Genomic DNA, 12,156 nt, shown 5'->3' with positions numbered 1-12,156 from the left:
GCTCTGTGGGGAACCACACTCGTGCAGCCTTTGACATTGGTTCCATCCTGGCCCCAGGCGGCGGGGGCCGGCGGGGGTGTGGGCGGTGGAGACACAGTTCTCACAGTGGCGTTTCTGATAATGGGAACCACCTGGCGAGACCTCCGCGTCTTGTGTCCACAGCAAGCCCTGTTACGCATTTGGCGCGCGGGAGAAGAACCTGGTGGGCGGCACACGGTCGCCTCCGCTGTGTAGCCTGAGCACGCGTGCACGCCCGTCCCACGCGTCTCTGCCGTGTGGCGGTGCACACGTCTCCTGATGGCAGCTTCTGTGCCAATGTCCAAGGAGCGCCAACCAAGGACACAGCAGGGGATCGCGCTGCCATGGTTTCCACAAGAACTCCCACGGGTGTTGAGAGCGATGCCGTACGGAAGGCTTTCACCAGTCTTCCCCACCCGGGGTCTAACCAAGCTCCAGCAAGTGAGTCCCAGAGGCTAGGACAGATGCTACCAAGTTCAGTTGGAGCCCCCGGCTCTCCCCGCAGGAGTTCTCGCGCCCCCCACTTGGGACACGGAGAGCAGCGCGTGGCTGCTAGTGAGTTCTGGGCGCAGGGGTGGGGGGTGGCCGGGGGGACTGGGTCGGGGCCAGGGCAGGCGCCGTGTGCTCATCTGCCTGCAGGCGGGCGTCTGGGACAGGTGTTGGCGCACTTTCCTCCTCCTCTGTTCGCGCTTCCAGGATTGACTCCGGTCTCCGCATGTGGGAGGGTCCGCCCAAGGACCATGGACCCCCGTCGTCCCCGGCCCCCGCTGGGACAGCCTCCCAGTTTGGTGAGCAGGGCTGCACCCCGGAGGCGCTTGGAGCCCAGCCGTCCTGGCTGCGGGGCTGCCCGAGGGCAGGAGGGGGCGACCCGCTGACCTGCTTTTCTTAAGGTTCTGTCCTGAGAGGGAACATCGTGAGAATCGGGGGACACTGAGCATCGTGGATTGTGCCCCCAAATCAAGGGAGCACAGCATACCTGCAGGATGTAACCGGTCCGCTCTGGGACCGAGGGGCCCAGGCCAGCTGCTGGCATGGGGCGGTGCTTAAAGGGGTCGTGGTCCCTGCTCCTCAGAGCCCGCCGGCGGTCTGTGCTGTTTCTCAGGGAGGTTTTCTTGGAGCGCAGCCCGCCGTCCACCCCGCCCCTGAGCTGCGAAGGCAGAGCCGCTGGCCCATAGAACGCGGCGTCCACAGGACAGACTTGTTCTGCTTCTCAGCGGGTCTGCCTTTCTGTCCAGCCCTTAACTCACGTGGGCCGGGCTGCTGTTGTCCGGTGAGGCCGAGTGACCGTGTGCACGGGGGGCGTTCAGAGGGGCTGCGGACAGCGCGGGCTCATCCCGGGGGACGGAGCTCGGCCCCCCAGGTGCCGGCCCCACGGAGGTTCACCACCTCGTGAGCACGTGTGCTCGTCCTGCGCCAGGGCCGGCAGGTGTTTATGGAACTGGGTGCCGCGGGCACTGTGGGAACAGCAGACCGTGTGTGTTCCTGAGCTGCTGACGGTCCTGCAGGAAGGAACGGCCCACGTTGACAGCAGTGAGCGAGGGGGACGTGGCGGGACTTTTCAGGAAAGTGGGTCTGTCCTCCCGTGTTCCCGCCTTTGCTCTCCACGCAAACCCAGATCGTGAGCTGCGTATTTCAGATGCTGCTCGATGTCTCCAGTCACTCGTAAGAGAAAGCCCTTATGAAATGAGCTCGGGATCTCATTTCAGTGAATAAATGTATGTTAAACAAACACTGGGCCTTCTTTAAAGTTAAAATTCCCTTCTCCTCCACTTCTGGCTTTGAGGCAGCAGCTGGTGGCAGACCAGGGCTCCCTGAGAACCAGCCAGGCCGGAGGAAGCAGGGCTTTCAAAAGGGCTTTTTGAGAACTGCAGAGGGTAGGCACCCAGGATCTGCGGGAAGAGTCCAGCTCAAATGTGGGTCCTGCAGCCACAGCGTCCCCACGGGAGCTGGGGGGCCAGCGGGAGGCCAGCCTGCACGTAGCGGGCTCGACTGCACCAAGGTAACCTTTCCGCCCAGAGGAACGTTTCTGTTTCTTTCAGTGAAAAGATCCAGAGCTTCTGTGACTTTACGTAATTCATTCGGACTCTTGCTGAGAAAATATAAGAGTCCCGGGTGATCCAATCCAGTTTTCAGACTCGGACTTTGTGATTAATCCACTTGGGAAAGTTGACGGAAGGGTAGTGATTGTCACCAGCGAGTGACAATCCGTCAACACAGGGACATCTTAAACTGAAACGGGACAGGTCAGGGACCCAGTGGGTGCCGGAGGAAGCGCAGCAGAGGCCGTCGAGGGTGGGGACGCCCGGGGCTGTGCCCGGCTGACCCAGACCTCAGCCGTCCGCGTCAGGTGCCTTGAGCCCCAAGCAGGATAAACTAAAACTAAACATCACGGCTGAGTGCCGGGAACCAAAGACAAAGAGGAAATCTGAAAAGCAGAGAAAAAAGACACCTTCACGTTCAGAGAGACTTCTAACAGAAGCCGCGGGAGCTGTCGCTGTGGAGCGCGTCTGCCAAGGGTCCTCAGGAGTAACGGCCAGCCCAGTTCATGCTCCTGGAAAGGGGCCTCAAGATGAGACAGGATTCGGGCGTTGAGACAAAACAAGCCTGAGAGAATCTGTCACCACCAGCCCTTCCCTGAGATGCCCCAAAGGGAGCCCTTCAGACAGAGGGCAGAAGGGAGAACGTTTCTGGGTAATAAGTGGGGAGATCGAAATGACTCCGAAACAGGAACATCTTTCCAGGGTTGAAATACAGCCAGACTTAAAAGCTTGTCACACAGGCAGCAGCAGAGAAGGGACCGTGTGGGGCCCTTGCGGCCCCAGAGGCGGTAAAAGTAGGAACCCGAATTCTAAAGACTCAGATGCACGTACTCTCAAAGACAGACACTAAAGGCAATAAAAATGTTTAAGAAACTGACCAGGAGAAAAATGGATTAACAAATACTTCAGGGGCACCTGGGAGGCTCGGTCCATTGAGTGTCCAACTCTTGGTTTTGGCTCAGGTCATGATCGAGCCCCACGTTGGGCTCAGTGCAGAGCCTGCTTGGGATTCTCTTTCTCTCTCAAATAAATAAAGTTAAAAAAAAAAAAAAAAGATTTAGCAATCACTTTAATCCAAAAGAAGGAAAGGAAGGAACAGATGAGATAGCAAGAAGCAAACAGTAAACGGGGGCGGGTTCGGCCCAGAACGGGGGGAGTTTGGCCGCTAGGGAAGAGCCCGTCAGGTCGTGCTGGGTTGTGCACAGCAGTCAGCGGGCTCCAGGCAGGAAGCGCTTCCAGAGAGCTGCACGTTCGGTGGACGACACCGTCCTCGGACCCCCAAACCCCAGAACACGGCCGGCATGAGCCGTGGGCTTCAGTGTGGAAACGGGTCCCGCCCCCTCCCCCCCTACCTGTGCTGCCTCAGTTTCCACCCCTCACCCGGGCCGGGCACTCGCAGTGCTGCGTGGCCCCCAGGGGACGAGGACGGTGCAGAGGAGGAGCGAGGGGTCGGCCTCCACCCTGCACAGAGGCACTGCTGGGCCCGGCTGGTCAAGGAGAAGCGGAGGTGGGAGAGGTGGGGGGAGAGGTGGGGTGAAGGCCGAGGGCGTCAAGGAGGGAGGCGAGCGTCCACACACACGAGTGTCGCGGCCCCGTCTTCCTGTCGCTGTCGAAGATCCGGCTCCTCCCGTGGGCCCATCTCTGGGCCGTCGCGCCCAGGCTCTGATGGCGCGGCCTCCCGGCGGCACGGCCGTCCCCCCTCCGTGCTTCGGGGCTGACACATCGTGCTGTCGTGGCGCCTCATCCTCGCTTGCATGCTTTGTGACGTAGGTTGGGCTTGTACCCGGGAATTTTTCCCGTGACGTTTTCAGTTGGCGCTGGGGTTTTACAGTTCAGTAAGCACTCTGTCACGGTCACCAATTCAGAACCGTGAAAGGAGTTTCTTGTATTTCTAAACCTACTGAATTTTAACCTCGGGAAGTGAGTCGCTGAGCGACAGCTGGGTGGGGGCCGGGGCGAGGTGGGCGCGGGGACACAGCCCCCTGCCGTGGGCACTGCCGGGCCCCACTGCTGGCGGGCTGGCCCTGGCGCCCGTGCCGGCCCCTCCAGGAACACGCTTGTCCCGCACAGGCCACCCCACCGCTGTTGGCGGGCCCGGGTCTCGAGCGCAGGCTTCTGGGGCCACAGGGCCCCGGGCCTGGACCTCCAGTTGTACTCCTCCATTTCCGAACGGCCGCCACAGACCCAGGCGTCGTGCCTTCGGGCTCGCGTCCCGAGCGGGGACACCTAGGCTGCCGCTCCCCTCGAGACTCAGACGTGGTCTCCGGGGTTGAAAGCTTCTCCAGAGACCGACTGTCCTGCGCGCCCCGGTCGGCTTCTGTCCACTCTGCCGGTCTCTTCCCATTTGTCCCCCTGCCCCCAGCACCGTGGCCTGATCTCCAGAGTGCCACGCCTCCCCCTCGGCTTTTCAATTTTCCGTGGTGCTTTATGCTCTAAAAGTTCTGAATTGATTGCCAAGTTCCACGAAAGATCCCAACAGTATTTTGATTGTTTAATTGAATTTACAGATCAGTTTGGGGCACATAATTGTGTCATAGGTATACTTCAGACGACGTCTCTTTTGTACTGTTTACTTCTGATCTCTTTAGAAACGGAGTGGGGCCCTTTAGGAAACAAAACAGAGGAACAGGAGGGAAGGCAAGCAAAAGTAATATAAAAACAGGGAGGGGGACAAAACATAAGAGACTCTTAAATACAGAGAACAAACTTAGGGTTGCTGGAGAGGTTGGGAGTGGAGGGATGGGCCAGACGGGCAAGGGACATTAAGGAGGACATGGGTTGGGATGAGCACTGGGTGTTATGTGTAGGGGATGAATCTCTGGATTGTACTCCTGAAGTCATTTTTACATAAACTACCTTGGATGTAAATGAAAAATAAACAAGTTAATTCATTAATTTTTTAAAAAAAGAAACGGCTTGGGGCCTCTCCCAGCATTGCCAGACGGCTCGCGAGGACCGACCCCGCCGTGGGGGCGGCGCGGGCCTTGGCGGCTCCCTCACCCCTCTGTGGCAGGCGGTCTTGCTGGGCCATCCCTAACGGCTTCTGGAGTTTTCAGGAAGGGAAGTGGAAGAGCTGCAGGTTCTGTCCCCACGGCAGCATTTGCCAATAACCATCGTAACCGTGGGGTCAAACGCCCCACCACTGGGCACCAGGGCTTGGCGTCCTCACGCGTGCCTGATGCAGCAGCAACTAAAGTCCACGTGGGAGGTCCTCGCGCCAAAACGATTTAGCCTGAATTTATTCAAACCCTTAGACCTCATCTCCAGCCCACAAGGAGCACAGGGAGTCCAACGCCGGGAGGACGCCGTCAACAGGACGTCTGGACACCGGTTTCTGAAGCTGGCGTCGGAGCGAGAGGGGCCCGCGGAGACAGCGGCGTGGGCGCCAGGACGGCAGCGGCAGAAGCTGTGTGCGGTGGCTCTTCTGGAGCTGAGGAGAGCATCGAAGGTTTGCGCTTCCCAGCGAAGATGTGCACAGTTGTGTTCGTTCTGCTCAGCGTCTGCTCTGAGCACAGGAGCAGCCCCCCACCCACACCCGGCCCCCGGCAGGCAGCTGCACGCCGGTTCCCGGAGCGGCTCGCACACGGCTTGTGGGAGCCGGGCTGGGAAACGGGCCCCGGCCTCCAGGTACCAGAGGCCCGCGCTCTGAAGGCTGGTTACTCCTGATGAGGGAGGTGCAGACAGAGACACAGAGGCAGGTGGCCATGCGGCGGGCCCCTTCTCCTGAAGCGACCTGCAGGGCAGTTAGAGGAGGCAGACACGAAAGACGTGCAGTTAAAGGCAACCACACGTGTGGGAGAGTTAGAATGTGACCCTGCTGTTCCAGGTAAAGGCTCTGAAAGGACATGAGAAGGCACTAAATTTACCCCTCAGGCTGCTCCTTGGCCCCTAGACAGCCTACAACCATCAAAACATTTAAAAATAACCAAAAACAGCAAACCCTGGGTAAGGGGAACTCTGAGTTCAGAGTTACGGCACCAGTGGGTTAAAATGTCCCTGCACGAGGCACAGAGACAGGAGAAGATCACTGCCCGAAGGGGAAATAAGTCCACAGCAGCTGTTTGTGAAGACCTGATGGCGGACCTACTGGACAAAGACTTAATGGCCGAAGATCCTCACAGAGCTACACGTGGATGTGGAGAAAGCCAGGAAGGTGACACGGGAACAAGATGGAATAAACAATACCAGACCTAAAAAGAAAGCAAAAGGAGATTAGGGGCTGGCAAGTGCCATGACTGCAGCGCCCTGTCACCGGGACAGACTCAGGCAGAAGAAAGAATGTGTGAACTTGAAGACAGGGCAGTGGGGTTTAGCGAGTGTGAGAAACAGAAGGAAATGAGACCGGGGCAGCGAACAAAGCCTGGGGACCCATGGGACACAGTCAAGACAGCCACCGTGCGCATCGTGGGGGTCCTGGAAAGAGAGAGACATTGGAAAACAGAATGGCGGAAAACTTCCCAAATGTGATGGAAAACACGAATATGAACATCCAAGAAGCATGGTGAACTCCCCATGCAGTGAACTGAAGGAGATGCACGTGGAGACACATTATATGACCGAACTGTCAAAGACACGAGTCCTGGAGCAGCGAGCATCCTCACACATGAGATCCTCCACAGGCTCACCAGCAGACCTCCCCCAGAATCTTTGTGGGACAGAAGGCACCGGGCCGCTGCCATCAAAGTGCTACAAGAAACCACTGCCCATCGAGAATCCCGCATCCGGCAAAACTGCCCTTCCAGACCGAGGGAGAAATGAAGACGTTCTCGGCACCCAGACGCCGAGGCAGCACGTGAACAGCACACCTCCTCTGGGGGTCACGCCGGCGAAGAGAAGGACACGAGCTGGAGCTGGAAGCTGCACGAAGAAGCACAGTCACAAAAGGTAAGCACACGGGCACCTGTTGTAACGGTGCTTTGTAACTCCTCTGTTTTCTTTTTTCTGTTTTATGTCCAAAGTAAGCAGAAGAAATAAGAATCAGAGAAGAAACTCATGAAATTGAAAACAGGAAATCGATAGAGAAAAGCAATGAAACCAAAAGCTGGTTCTTTAAAAAGATTAATGAGGGGCGCCTGGGTGGCGCAGTCGGTTAAGCGTCCGACTTCACCCAGGTCACGATCTCACGGTCCGTGAGTTCGAGCCCCGCGTCAGGCTCTGGGCTGATGGCTCGGAGCCTGAAGCCTGTTTCCGATTCTGTGTCTCCCTCTCTCTCTGCCCCTCCCCCGTTCATGCTCTGTCTCTCTCTGTCCCAAAAATAAATAAACGTTGAAAAAAAAAATTAAAAAAAAAAAAAAAAGATTAATGAAATTGATAAGCCTGTAGCCAGGCTAACTAAGAAAAGAGAGAGAAAGGACACTAATTACTAATAATATAAATGGAAGAGGAGACATCATTACAGATCCATGGACTTAAAAGGATAATAAAGGAATAGTATGAACAACTATGCACACAAATTTGATAACCTAGATGAAATTAACCAATTTCTTGAAAGACACAGTCTGCCAAAAGTCACACAAGAAATAGACAATCTGAATAGGCCTATATCTATTAAATAAATCTAATCAACAATTAATAACCTGAAACAGAAAGCACCAAGCCCAGATTAGTTTACTGTTGAATTCTACCAAACATTTAAGGAGAAATGATACCAATTCTCTACAATCTCTTCCAGGAGATAGAAACAGAGAGAATTCCTCCTACTTCATTTATGAAGCCAGAATTTCCCTAAAACCGAAACCAGGGAAAGACACTGTAAGAAAACTACAGACCAAAATCACTCATGAGCATAGATGCAGGAATCTTAAAAAAATATATTAAATCCAACAATGTATTAACAGAATTATATACGCCATGACCAAATGGGATTTACCCCGGGTATGCAAGGTTTGTTGAAAATTTGAAAATCAAGAATGTATTCCATCAGATCAACAGGCAAAATGAGAAAAATTACATGATCATAATAGATGCAGGAAAAGCATTTGACAAATCCTATAGCCACTCATGACCGAAGCTCTCAGTAACCTAGGGATAAAGGGGAACTTCCTCAACTTGATAAAGAACATCTACAAAAAGCCTACAGCTATCATTACACGTAATGGTGAAAAACTCAGAAGTTTCCCTTACACTCCAAGGATGTCCTCTCTCACCAATCCTTTTCAACACTGAACTGGAAGTGCTAGCTATTGCAACAAGACAAGAAAATGAAATAAAAGGTATACAGATTGGTACAGAAGAAATAAAATGGTCTTTGTTCACAGGTGACATGATCATCGAAGTAGAAAGTCTAAAAGAATTGACGAGAAGACTTCTGGAATAAAGCAATTATAGTAAGGTTGCAGGTTGCATGGTTAATATACAAAAGTTAATAGCTTTCCTATATACTGCCAATGAACAAGTGGAATTTGAAATTAAAAACATAATACCATTTACGTTAATTAGCGCTCAAAAAAGTGAAATATTTGGGCATAAATCTAACAAAATATATACAACATTTATATGAAGAAAAGAACAAAATTCTGATGAGCAAAATCAAGTAAACAATTGGGGAGGCATTCTATGTTCATAGATAAGACTTAATATTGTCAAGATGTCAGTCTTTCCAACTTGATCTATAGATTCAATGCAATTTCGACCAAATCTCAGCAAGTTATTTTGTGGATATTGATAAAAATTCTGAAGTTTACACGGAGAAGCAAAAGACCCAGAATGGCCAACAGAATATTGAAGGAGAACAAAGTTGGAAGAGTGACACTACCTCACTTCAAGCCTTATATAAAGCTACAGTTAATCAGAACAATGTGGTATTGACAAAATAATATACAAATTGATGAGTGGAACAAAATCGCCTAGAAACAGATCTCCATAAATCCAGTCAACTGATCTTTGATGAAGAAGCAAAGGCAATACAATGGAGTAGAGATGGGCTCTTCAACTAATAGTACTGGAACCACTGGACATCCACTCACACACTGATACACACTCACACACACTCATACACACACACACACACACACACACACAAAAGAATATAGACACAGACCTACACCCTTCATAAACACAACACAAAATTTATCACATACCTAAATGTAAATGCAAAACTATAAAACTCCTAGAAGGTAACGTAGGAGAAAGCCTGGACGACCTTGAGTGTGGAGAGGAGTCTTCAGATACAACCCCAAAGGCATGATCTGTGAAAGAGAGAATCGATAGCTAGACTTCGTTAAAATTAAAATTCTCTGTTCCGTGATGGACAATGTCAAGAGGACGAGAAGACACGCACACTGGGAGAACCCCTGTGCAAAAGACACATCTGATAAAGGGCTGTTATTCAAAATGTACAAAGAACCCTTAAAACTCAACAATAAGGAAAGAGTTCAGTTGGAAAATAGGCTTAAAGACATTAACGGACACCAGAGATGTACAGATGGCACGTAAGCATCACATCATGTGCATCCGGCAAATGCACATTAAAACGAGGGACACCACACATGTCAGAATGGCCCAAATCCGGAGCACACACAACACCAGTGCTGGGAGGATGTGAAGCACTCCTTGCTGGCGGGATGCAAAATGGTGCGGCCACTGTGGAAGGCAGTTTGGCGGCTTCTTGCAAAACCAAACATTCTCTTACTTTATAGTACTCCTGCTTCCTGGTACTTCCACGAAGGAGTTGGAATCATGGGTCCTCAAAGCAGCTGCACCCAGATGTTTATAGCAGCTTTATTCATAGTTGCCCAAACTTGAAATGTGCATGTTCGGTGTGTGACTTCAAATCTCTGAGGCAATGATGGGCCTTCAGTAAGTGGACAGCCGCTTGGAGAAAGATAAAATAAGGCCTACCTTCACACAAACAAAAGTGAGCTCCAAACGGACCCGAAGTCTACATGCAGAAGAGACACTAAGCAAACGTGGACAGAAAACACGGCGGAACTGACTGTGGGAAAAGCTTCCCAACCAGGACTCGGCACAAAACGAGCAATAAACCTGCAAACAGGAAACCGGAAACTTCCACACGGGAAGGTACTTCCCACTCAGAGTGGAAAGAAAAGTGACAGATGGAAAGAAAAGTGACAGATGGAGGCTGTGCAGCATATACTGGAGATAAAGGGCAATCACCCAAGCGTGTACACATAATGTGAGAGGAATATGCCCCGAGTCCAATGGGAAATGGACAAAATATATGAACAGACAACTTATAAAAACAGATGGTTCTCAAACCTACGAAGACATTCGCCTTCACGCGTGAAGAAATGAAGCAAAGGGGCGTCTGGGGGGGCTCAGTCAGCTAAGCCTCCGACTCTTGATTTCGGCTCAGGTCATGATCTCACGGTTCATAGGTTCAAGCCCCGCATCAGGCTCTGTCTGCGCTAACAGCACAGAGCCTGCTTGGGAATCTCTCTCTCCCCCTCTGCCTGCCCCTCCCCCCCTTGCTCTCTCTCTGCCTCAAATAAACATTAAAAAGAAAAAAAAAAGGATGAAGCAAAGTCCAGAGACACCATTGCCCCACCACCAGACCAGCGAGGGGAGAAGGGCAGGGCAATGTGGCAATACCCAGCCAAATGGATCCACGCTTCCCCATGACCTCGCATTCCCACTTGTAGGAATTCGCCATAAAGACGCACCTCGAACAGCATGAAAATACACGTGCATGAGGTTATTCAAACAGCTCTGTTGGGAGTCATGAAGTCCTGGCAACCACAAAAACGCCAGCATGCGGGAGGCTGGCTGAGTCGGCCACGGTTCATCCACACGATGAAGCACTACGTGGCTCCAAGAGGGAGTCGTCCCCGAGTAGAAGAGTGCTTTCCAGGAGAAGAAACAACGTGCAGTCAGCACACAGGCATCTTCACAAAAAGGACAAACCAGAAAACTGACGCTAGTTGCAAAAACGTGGAGGCGGGACAGGAGGGAGCCATGTCCCTGAGCGTGCCTTTGTGAAGAGTCCAGACTTCTGGAAGCGCAGTCACGTCCTACCAATAAGGAGGGTGGGAAGTCAGATCCCGAGACTGAAAGCAAAGGGAAAGATGACAGCCCAATCATATTTTAAATGAAAACCACCACAGTGAAGCAGGAGGGTTCGTCCGAGGACCGTGCACACACAGTATTTGACCACGAACCTGAAGCCACTGGGGACAGAATTCTCACCGTGGAGGGCAGATGTAGATACAGACAAGGCAGGCAAACGAGCCCACGGAGGTGGAACTGGAGGTGTCGGCATGGCGCCGCGGTCTCTCAAAAGCGCACATAGGTGTGTGCGTGTGGGTGTGCCCGTCCTCCCTCGCTGTCCACAGACACGGCCTAAAAACAGACATCTTGAAAGCAACACGCAGGTTTTGCACCCAGGCCTGTCTCCACGACCGTTCCCCAAGAGGAGGCAGGGCCCCTCGGACAAATGGCTGATTTCTGGGCTGGGACAGAGGGACCCGAGAGCCTCGTGCCGGAAAGTAGGGAGGCAATGACACGTCACAACATGACAGCTCCCCGTGCGACCCCGGCACAGCGTGAGGCCCGGCAGCGATCCGCGGATGCATGCTGATAACCGATGACAAATATCTGAGCCCTGACCAATTATAAATGAGTGATAAATGCCGGTAATACGTACATAATAAACGCTGGGACAATTAGACCAAAGGGGAAAGGCGGGAGCTGGCTCGCATAGAGTGTTGGGCACCAGCCGGAGGCGGGAGGTGCTGCACAGGCCAGCCTCCTCAGGGATCATCGGACGACATCGAGTCGGGGAGAGGCTGGAGCAGGTGCGCCCAGCGGACATGTCTGTGCCCACACTGCCTGTCGGCTGCGGTGGAGACCCAGCGGCTACAGGGGGGAGAGGCCGTCGCCTCCCTCCTAGGACACGCGGAGGTGCTCCATGCCGAGAGCTGCTCTCTCGAGTGGCTCGGAAAAGGTAGCCTTTCTTTATGCACGTGAGCACGTGTGTGTGTGTGTGGCACGAGTGCATGTGGTAGGGTGCGCGTGTGCGGCATGAGCACACGGTGTGCGCGTGCGTGCAGTATGAGTACATGTGGTGTGTGTGTGCATGGTGTGTGTACACACGTGGTACGTGTGTGGTATGAGTGACGCGGATGAAGTGTGAGCACGCGTG

The sequence above is a fragment of the Puma concolor genome, chromosome B4 (genome assembly GCF_028749965.1).
Source record: "Puma concolor isolate L17-30 chromosome B4, mPumCon1.1.hap2, whole genome shotgun sequence".
NCBI lineage: Eukaryota > Metazoa > Chordata > Mammalia > Carnivora > Felidae > Puma > Puma concolor.
Note: the sequence above shows the minus strand (reverse complement) of the source record.